This window comes from Nannospalax galili, unplaced genomic scaffold, assembly GCF_000622305.1.
Source record: "Nannospalax galili isolate Female #2095 unplaced genomic scaffold, S.galili_v1.0 scaffold311, whole genome shotgun sequence".
Lineage (NCBI taxonomy): Eukaryota > Metazoa > Chordata > Mammalia > Rodentia > Spalacidae > Nannospalax > Nannospalax galili.
In genome coordinates, this window is record NW_008330298.1 from 702,793 (window position 1) to 714,280 (window position 11,488).

The following is an 11,488-nucleotide window of genomic DNA, read 5'->3' on the forward strand; positions in this document are numbered from 1 at the left end:
AGAAAACCCAAATGGAAATGAATACAGGAATGAAAACTTCAATAAACCAATTAGAAACAACAGGAGAAAGTCTCATAAGCAGAATGAATGAAATGGAAAACAGAATATCAAGACTGGAGAATAAAGTTGAAGATCTGGACTCCTTAAGAACAGATTATGTAAAATTAACAAAAAACACAGGAATGTAATACTCAGGAAATGTGGGACAACATGAAACAATCAAATCTACTTATAGACACATGGGAAGGAGAAGAAACTCAAAGCAATGGCATTGAACAGATCTTCAATAGGATTATAGAAGAAAATTTCCCTAAATTACGGAAAGGTATACCCATAGAGATTGAAGAAGTACAGAGATCACCATTAAGACATGATCAGAATATAAATTCTCCATGACATATCATACTAAAAACATTAAGTGTACAGAACAAAGAGAGGGTACTGAAAGCTGCAAGAGAAAAACCACAAGTTACATATAAAACCAAACCCATCAGAATCACAGCTGTCTTTTCAATGTATGCTATGAAATTCAGAAGAGCATGGAACAATGTATTTCCAGTTCTAAAAATCATGAATGCCAATCCCAAATACATTATTCAGCAAAACTATCTATCAAGGTTGAAGGGGAACAGAAAAATTTCCATGACACAAATAGGCTGAAAGAATTCATGTCCTCCAAACCAGCACTACAGAGAATACTTTAAGCAATACAAAGGTCCAAAGAAAGAATGATTATGCCCAAGAGGCTACAGAAATAAAAAAAATTAAAATGTATAACAACATAAACACAAAATAGGACCACAAACACAAAGAAACTAAAATGATAGTTTACAGTACATACATTTCAATAGTAACACTAAATATCAATGGCCTCATCTCTGTCAAAAGACACAGGATGGTGCAATTAATTGAGAAATAAAACCTAAATCTTGGTTGTCTTCAAGAAACTCATCTCATATTCAAGGATAGCCACTATCTTAGGGTGAAAGTATGGAAAAAATATTCCAAGCAAATGGCCCTAAGAAGCAAGCAGGTGTAACAATTTTAATATCTGACAAAGTAGACTTCGAATAAGAACTCATCAGAAGAGATAAGGAGGATTACTTCATTCTAATCAAAGAAGCAATTGACCTAGAAGATATTACATTCATGAACATTTATGCACCAAACTCTGGAACACCCAATTTCTTGAAATCAATAGTCCAGGACTATAAAACAGAGATTGACACCAGCTCAGTGATAGTGGGTGACTTTAATACCCTACTTTCTTCTGTAGACATGTAAACTGGACAAAGAATAAACAGAGAAGTATCTGAATTGAATGAAATACTACATGAAATGGACCTAACAGATATATACAGAATATTCACCCAAACCACTAAAGACTATAGTTCCTACTCAGAAGTTTATGCAAGTTACTCTCAAATTGACCATATTCTGGGGCATAAAACAAACCTCAACAAATGAAAAAAAGAAAGAATTCCATGCCTTTATCAGATTACAGTGTAATAAAGCTAATAATCAACAGCAAAAGAAGCTCTAGTAAATACATGAATGCATGGAGATTAAACAACACTTTCCTGAATCATGAATGGCTCAAAGAAGAAATTAAGAAATTAATAAAAGTATTCCTAGATGAAATGAGAACAGAACACAACAAAACCTTTGGGATACCCTAAAAGCCATTTTAGAGGGAAGTTTATAGCTCCTAGTGCTTTTATCAAAAAATCAGAAATAGCACATGTAAGCGACCTGACAATACGACTCAAGACTCTGGAACAGCAGGAACAGACCAACCTCAAACCTAGTAGACAAAAAAAAAATAACAAAATTCAGAAAAATTAATGAAATAGAAACAAAGAAAACAATATAAAAAATCAATGAATCTAAGAGTTGGTTCTTTAAATGGTTAAACAAGATAAACAGACAATTAGACCAGTTAAACAAAAGAAAGACCAAATCCAAATCCACAACATCAGAGATGAAAGGGGAAACATTGCAACAGACACCAAAAATATCCAAAATATTGTAAGGGAATACCTTAAATATCTGTAATCCATTCAGTTGAAAACTTAAAGGAAATTGAAGAATTTCTAAAATCATGGCCACCACCAATGTTTAACCTAGAGGAGATCAACAGCCTGAACAGACCCATAACAAATAATGAAATTGAAACAGCAGTACAAAACTTCCCGAATAAAAAAGTCCAGGCCCAGATGGATTTGCAGCAGAATTCTAAAAGGCATTCAAAGAAAATCTACAACCAATACTGCTTAAATTATTTGAAAAGATAGAAACAGAGAGAGAACTCCCAAACTCCATGAAGCCAGCGTCACCCTAATATCCAAACCAGGTAAAGATACAACAAAGAAAAAAAAAAAGATATAGTCACATATCCTTAATGAACATAGATGCAAAGATACCCAACAAAATACTTGCAAAGTGCACACAGACACACATCAAAAGGATAATGCACCACCAATAAATCAGCTTTATGACAGAGATGCAGAGATGGTTCAACATATGTAAATCCATAAATGTAATAAAACATATAAATGGACTTAAAGACAAAAACCATATGATTATCTCAATAGATGCAGAAAAGGCATTTGACAAAATCCAACATGTATTCATGTTAAAAGTCCTAGAAAGAGTTGCTCTGGGGGGAATATACCTCAACATAATTAAAACTGTATACATCAAACTGGTAGCCAACATCATCCTAAATTGAGAAAAGCTGGAAGCATTCCCATTAAACTCAGGAGCCAGACAGGGTTTTCCACTACCTCAACTCCTTTTCAGTATAGTGCCTGAAATTCTTGAAAGAGCAAGAAGACAAGAGAAGGAAATTAAAGGAGTACCAATTGGAAAAGAACAGGTCAATTTATTCCTATTTGTAGATTATATGATATTACATATGAGATCACAAAAATCTCACTAGAAAACTATTATAACTAATACTTTCAGTAAAGTGGCAGGATACAAAATCAACTTACAAAAATCAGTAGCCTTTCAAAATACTAATGACACAAAATCTGAAAAAGCACTCAAGGCAACTCTCCCATTCTCAATAACCATAAAAAATTACTTAGGAATTAATATATTCAAAAACATTAAAGATCTCTACTATGACAATTTCAATACTCTAAAGAAAGAGATAGGGAAAGATACTGGGAGATGGAAAGACCTACCAAACTCTTGAATTGGTAGAATCAATGTTGTGAAAATGGCCATTTTACCAAAAGCAATTTATAGATTCAATGCAATTCCAATCAAAATACCAATGACATTCTTTACAGAACTTAACAAAAATCATCCTAAAATTTATATGGAAGCAAAAAAGACCCCAAATAGCCAAAAAAAAATTGGGAAAAAGAACAATGCTGGTGGATCCCATACCAGATCTCAAATTATGTTACAGAGCCTATAGTCATAAAAACAGCATGGCACTGGCCAAAAAAAATAGACACTTAAATCAATGGAATACAGTACAATACCCAAACATGAGTTCATGTAATTTCAACAACCTAATATTCAACAAAGGTCCTAAGAACAAACAATGGAGGAAAGATAGCATCTCCAACAAATGGTGCTGCAAAAGTGGTTCTCCACTGGCAGAAAAATGAAACTTGACCCTTATCTTTCACCCTACATAAAAGTCAACTCCAAATGGATCAAAGACCGCAATATAAAACCTGAAACTCAGAAAGCACTGGAAGCACCCTCCAATATATAGGCATAAGAAAGGACTTTCTAAATCAGGTTCCAGCTACTTAGGCACTAAGTTCAGTAATCGGTAAGTGGGACCTCATTAAATTACAAAGTTTACATACAGCAAATAAAACAACTAAGGAAGAGAAGAGGAAACCCATTGAGTGGGAAAAATCTTCACCAGCTACACATCCAACAGAGGATTAATATCCAGAATATACAAAGAACTCAAAAAAAAGAAAAAGAAAATAAACCACCCAATAAAATGATAGGCAGTAGACCTAACTAGAGTTCTCAAAGGAATAAATAAAAATTGCTAAGAAGCGTGGAAGACAGACTTCAGCCTAGGGTGAAAGTCTTATTGACAGCCATGCAGCAGGCCCGAGGCAATGGCCCAACCTTTGGAGCCACAAGGAACACCTTGTGACATTTGCTCCCATTGGCAGGTCATGAGACTGATGCCTGGAGCTCGCCACTCCCTAATCACCACCCTTGGAATCCAAAATTGCAACACTTAGATATTGCAACAGTCAGGGTCACATGGTTTCCAGGAATCCAGGCTCTGTAATCTGAAACCCAGTATGCTAATGAGGCATCCTACTTGCTGTGCTGTGATTGGACCACTACCCCTATATAAGCTTGTGCCTTCCTGCAATAAAGCAGATCTGTGTCACTGAACCTGGTCTCTTGCGTCTAAATGCTGCGACGCTGGTACAGACTCCTCACCAGCCCTGGGGTCCGGACTGGACAACTGATTGGAGGAACTGAGAGAGCAGGAGAGCAGCCATAGCTGGAGGAGAGCAGCCACAGCAGGCGACCACAAAGAAGCAGCTTAAAAAGTGCTCAACGTTCTTAGTAATTAGAGAAATGCAGATAAAAAACACTTTAAGATTTCATCTTACTCCAGTCAGAATGGCAATGATCAAGAGAACTTAAGACTCCAAATGTTGGAGAGGATGTGGGGAAAGAGGAATGCAAATTCACTGCTGTTGGGAATGCAAACTCATGCAACCACTATGGAAATCTGTGTGGAGAACCCTCAAAAATTTAAAAATGAACCTACCATAATATCCAGTGATAACACTCCTTGGCATATACCTGTACATTCATGTTTGTTGCTGATCTCTTCACAATAGCTAAGAAATGGAAACAACCTAAATTTCCCTCAACTGATGAATGGTTAATAAAAACAGGGTACATCTACTCAGTGGAGTTCCACTCACTAGTAAGAAAAGATGAAATTAGAAAATTTGCAGGTAAATGGATTGAGCTAGAGAGTGTTACACTAAGTGAAGTAACATAAACACAGAAAAGCAAGCAACATGTGTCCTCCTTCATTTGTGGACTGTAGCACCAATTCCTTACATATGAGTATATAAATTCTGATGTAACACCAGGAGCCAGGGAAAGGGAAAGGATACATGGAGGTAAAGGACAAGAAACAACCTGAAAGGGGATTAGTAGGAACAGATATTACCTGAAGGAGGTGGAAAAAGTGGGAGTAATCGGCAGTGAGGAGAGGAAGGAAGGACATGCAAGAGGCCATGGTGTGAGGGAGGGAGGGGTGTCAGGAGAGGAAAGATGGTGGGGGTCGGGAGGTATTGGGGGTGGGGATAATGGAGGCACTGTGACTAAGGAGGGAATGAGGAGGAACGTGGGATGGGATAAAAAGCAGTGGAGTTGAGTGAATCTCGGGGGGCTAGGAAACCTAGAGGGAAAAGTGATGCCCTCAAAACCCTACGAGAAATGCACATAGTGTCTGAACATTAATGGATATGTATGCCTGGGAGCTGCTTGTCAGAGAACCCAGTGCCAGATAGAAGAGAAGTCCCTTAGAGTGACAAGCATGCTGTACAGTACTCATAAAAGAAGTTTCTTTTTGCAACTGATGGAGACTACTGCAGAGTTGCACATCAGTTCAGGCACAGAAAACATATGTCTCGGAGATGTCCAGTACTTGGTGACACATCTCCAGTGGAACTCTCTACAACTATGGCACATGGAACATAACAGAATAAGGGGTAGAGTGAGTGTAATGCACCCCTCAGCTCTCACCAGTGAGACTTCCAAGTACATTACAGTGTGATATACACAGAGGACCAGACCTGGACAACATTTGGTTAATAAGAGACTGTAGAGTATCGGATGTGACTCCTGTATGGAACCACACCCACCCACAGCTCAGGGACCATTGCAGAAGAGAAGGCAGAAAGATTGTAAGGGCTAGGGCTTGTTCTTTAACACAGGGAGGCAGAGATGTCCAGGCCACTGGAGGCTTGCTCATGTGAGCCTGTAGCAATGGTGGGGCTGAGCATGGGACCCATGTCAACGCAATTAAACAAGGGCCCAAAGGGGAGGTGAGAAATAAGTGGCAGGCTAGCACTGGATTGAGAGGTATTTGAGACCACTTGCTGTTGGATGATGGAGAGTATGACTTACAAATGACCACTGGATGTTCTGACTAGACTCCAGTGGACACATTTACACTGAAGGACATTTGGGTACAAACATCTGATTGAATAGGACTCAGTATGTATGCCAGAGTGCATAGGGTTTGGTGGGGGATAAGGGGCCTGGATTTGAGTGGGAAATGTTGTATGCAATTTAAAAAGCTTCATAAAAAACTGAAAAAAGGAAATAAAAAAGATAAAAAGAAAGGCTTTAGTGACAGTACAAAAACTAAGGGAAATTTGATAAAAGAAACATTACATTGGGAAGAGTAAAAAATATTAAGGTATATATAGAATACAAATACAAACTGTTAATAGGTATATGCTCTGCTTGGAGTAAATTAGACTGTTTATAAGGATATGAAGTTGTTTGATTAAAAATCATTTTCTTTAAGAAGAAAATGCAGCACAGACTAAGAGTACTAAAATTTCTTCCTATCTACCATATGATTCAATGTAGTCATATAGGTATTATTTTATCTCAGGTAATATAGAAAGTATATAATGGTAAATCATTGACTCTTTAATTTTTATTTTCTTTAATAATATTAAAGCATTATCTGACCATTTGTGTATTCTATAGTGTAAATTGTTAGACTCTTTTGATAATACATTATTGGATATCTTGCTTTACTGGGTTTCTTTTTTTTTTTAACTTTTTTTGAGACATGGTTTTCCTGTAGCCAAAGCTGGCCTAGAAATCACTATGTAGACCAGTTTGGCTTCCATCTCACAGAGATCCAATCGCCTTTATCTCCCAAATGCTGAGATTAAAGGTGTGCACCACAATGCCTGGCTCCTGTTGCTTTTTAATAGTTATGTTTATATTATTGTTATACACCTTTTGTTTTATATGCAATGTCAAAACATTTCAAATACCTTCTCCCACTCAGTCTTTTCATGTCACTCACTGTTCTCCTTTAAAGATGAAAATGTTTTAATGTTTTATGTATATAGGTATATATACAATTTTTTACGTATGTAGGTATATATTCATATATATGTATATATGTATATGTATATAAACACACACAAATGTGCAATGTAATTCACTGTAGAATGATTATTCATTCTTCTCCGCAGCAAATATTTATGACCCTGTCCCCTTACAGAGACACAAATTATTCAGATTTTTTTCAATGGAGTTTGGTTTGTATCTTTCAGAAATTCATGTGTGTAAAATCATGTGGTACATACTCATTGTCATTCTTCTTCAGCTACACTTTTTAAATATATTTTATTGAATTTTTGTGCATTTTATACAAAAACTCTTAACCAAATTTAGAACACTTCCCCATCCATGCTCCTACATGCCTTCCCCTACCGGACCTCATGCATTGTTTTTTGTGGTGGTGCAATGCTACATTATGGCTATGTCTGAAAAAAACATCCTGACTCTTTGAGCATCCATTAAAACTAAGAGTGGGGCCATATGTATTCTTAGAACTTGTTCTTTCAAATTGCTTCCATAACTGTACTTTCAGAAATCTTCTCTCAAACATAAGTTCTTGCTCTCTCTTTATTGAGAACTTCATACAGCGTTAAGTGAAGGAGGAGAAACAGAATTTGGCTTCTCAGTGGATTTTTCCTTTCTGACCCCTCCTGACCTAGAAGAGCAAACACAGCCACAAACAGATGTTGTCCATCTAAATGTGCCTGTTTACAACACAATGGAATAATTCTTTGCTTTCAGCACACACACACACACACACACACACACACACACACTATAGTTTGTACACCATTCTCTCTCAAGGACAAGGAAGATACATGAGGTATTGAAGCTGAATGTTTAGGTTACAAGAGGAGTGTAAAGTCTAGCAAGCTTTCTACATTATATCAAGCTGAAACAGTGGTAAAAGACCTCAAAACTTAGATTAACATTGGTTAAAAGGTTAAGTAATCATTTTACCTACAGCCTTTGCCCAGACCCTCACAATGTTACTTTTTTAAAAATAATTTTTATTATTTATTTTTTATGTGAGTGTATGTGTCCATAGGCATACCTGTGAATGCACATGCTACAGCACGTGTGATGAGCTCAGAGGACAGAATACAGCAGTCAATTCTCTCCTTCCAGCATGTGAGTCCAAGGAACTGAATGCAGGACCTCAGGCTTGGTGGCAAGTGCCTTTACCAGCTGACCCATCATAGTCCTGACTATGCTTTTGATTTAGATTTTCCTAATTACTAAAAATGTTGAATATTTGTTCATATGCTTATTCTTTTTTATTTTTTTGAAGAAATATTTGTTTTATTTTATTTTATTCACTTTTTAATTGAAGTGTTTTGTTTGTACTGTTGAATTTAGAATAATGGATCTTTATTTGATAAATAATATTCAAATCATTTGTTCCATTCTCTGGACTATCTTGACTATTTTGGTCGTGCCTTTTTGACATAAAGATTTATTTTAATAAAATACAGTATCTTGAGGCTCACTGTTGTGATATCACATGTAAAAGTTCATGGCCACATGTAAGTCATGAAGGTCTATTTTTGTGTTTTCTTCTAATATTTATGCTTTTAGCTCTTTATTTTTAGATTGATTTTGAGATTGCATTGCACATAATATGAGGTAAAGATGTCCAACTATATTTTAATATGGAATTCCATTTTCCCCAGTACCTTTTCTGAAAAGACAGTTATTAGCCAGTGCATGTTTTTGGCTGCCAAATAAATTGAAGGTAGATATATCACTTTCTTTCTGCTTTGGGAATCTCAGTTTGTTTTCATTCATCTGTATGGCTAGTCTCTTGTCAGTATCACAATATTTTTTAACTACCATAAGCTTTTTGAAATTTAGTCTTTTTTTATCCACTCAGTTTCTTTAATCTTTTTTTAACTTTTACAAAAAATTTATTGAGGATTTCATACATGTATATAAGGTTTTGATCAAATCCAGGCCCACTCCCTCCCTTCTGACATTCCCCCCTCTGAAGAGATAACCATAAAATCTTTTAAGGATTAGATACAAACTCCCAAATACTTTTGACATTTTTGGAACAGAGTGTGTTGCTAACAGGCCCAAGGACATTTTGACTTTTAGCCAAGAAACTGGCTACATTTTTCTTTGCGGTATTTTTACCCTAACTGCCTAGCCAATTCCTACTTCCTATTCTTTTTATTTATTTTTTTTAGAAGAACCATTTCATTACAGCTTTAACATACTCAACGGTTTTGAGAGCAAAGATACATCTCTTTCAAAAGTGGCTATAAAAGTTTTAGGTTCACTGTTGAATTAATACAGTTATACAATATTGAACTCAGTATAAGACCTGCAAGACATAAAATTGAATGAGTTTTTAACCTTTAAAAAACATTGCCAGGTGTGGTGTCATATGCCTTTAATCCCAGCACTGGGGAGACAGAGGTAGACAGATCTTTGTGAGTTTGAGGCCAGCCTCGTCTACATAGTGAATTTCAGGACAGCCGGGGCTACAAGGAGACACTGTCTCAAAAAAGACACACACACACACACACACACACACACACACACACAAATCCCCATTTCATTTTAATATATACTGTTTCTTATAGAAAGACATTGTTTTTGCTAATAACACTGAGATGTTGGCACATCCATCTCTAATCTGTATGTATCTCATTATTACCAGTCATAATTGGTTGCACTCGGATCCTTGCCAACTGTGTATGTCTATAAAGTCATAGGGTAGATTTCAATGATAATGTTTATCACCTCTATTAATTAACATGACATAACATTTTATGCTCCCTCCTCAAATATAATTAATTTTTTAATGTGTTGATTTGTGTGTGTGCGTGTGTGTGTGTATCACACAGAACATCCCAAACCATCTTATTCAGCTGTACACCCACTTCCCATATGGCACCCTCCCATAGCCTCCCTCCCTCCCACTGGAGCCCTTATACACTGTTATCCCTGCTACTGTCTGCTGTGATGTCGGCACCCCAGCTGTTCCATACTACTTGTCCATCTGGTGAATCTAGTCAGCCTAGCTAGAGGTCTTTGTTTTAGGAAGGTCAGCTGTTCCTCATCTAGCAGCAATCGGTTGTCAGTACTCCTTTAGATAAGATTGGAGTCTGCTGTTCATTTTCCCAGTTCTATGCTGGATTACTCTCTGGGATTTCCTTGGGCCAAACTGGCCAACAAGGCAAAAGAAGGTATTTCCTATCTGGCATTGTTGCTTGTTATGTAGCTTTTAGCTATGCATATGGACTCTTTAGAAATTATATTGGCCCCTTTAATCTTTGGTTATACTTTCCTTTTGGGTGTTTAGGGCCATAGAGTTGGCCCAGATAAACCAATTTATTTTTATTCTTAAGGTCGTTTCGTGATCTGTTCCTCAGGGGTCACATGGGCTTGGGAGGAGCCCCTGCCTCTTTTCTTTTACCAGTTCTGCCTATGGGAAGATAAGTCAAAGGTCCTGCTCGACCATGGCTGGCTTCCCATGGAGGCACGGAAGAAATGATTCCTCTGCGTGGACCCCTCCTTTTTGTAGACTGGACACTGGTTCAAGTCCATCTTGTGGGGTCTCCTCAGGCTTCTTGATAAAGAGGACAAGTGACCCACCATAATTACAGGACATTTTGAGAGATGCTCATAGTCCCCTCGAACTAGTTGACCTAGGAGGGCAAGGAGCAAAAACTGTCCTTTATGTCAGTCTGATCAAATTAATATAGGCCTCAAAGTATGTCTGTTAAACACCCAAGAAGGTTAGTTCCACCAGTCTGGTACTTTTAATTACTGTGTTTCATGTAGATAAATCTTGGGCAAAGACGAATTTTTCTCAGACAAACCTTACCTATCCATGTATTTCTTGATCTGGTATGTATAATTTATCAGTAGGTTGTTGGACTAATATGGTTCCCTCTGTTTTTTAAAACTAGCTAGGCATTATTTATCTCTTGCATTGTCTAACCCCACCATCATGGTTAACCCCATTTAAGGTGCCCCCATTTTTGCCCTTTCTCCCTTAATAATACTCTTCTCCTATGATCCTACCTCTATTGAGCTCATTCTTTCTCTTTATCCCTTAGGTTCCTTGTATATCCTACCCTCTCCCCTCCCTTAAACTAATCCAATTTTTATCCATATTTCCCTTATTAACGCCTGTTTCCTACTGCTCTTCTCTTTCAGGTTCTTTGTTTTCCTTTACCCCCCAGGTTCCTTTGAATTATCCTGGTTCCTGTAGTTATGTCTGGATGCATACTCACTTATCAGGATTTGCTTCTAGGATCCACATATGAGGGAGAACATACATCGATTTTTTTTTTCTGAGTCTGTGTTACTTCACTTAGTATAACAGTTTCTAGTTCCATCCATTTACCTGCAAATTTCATGA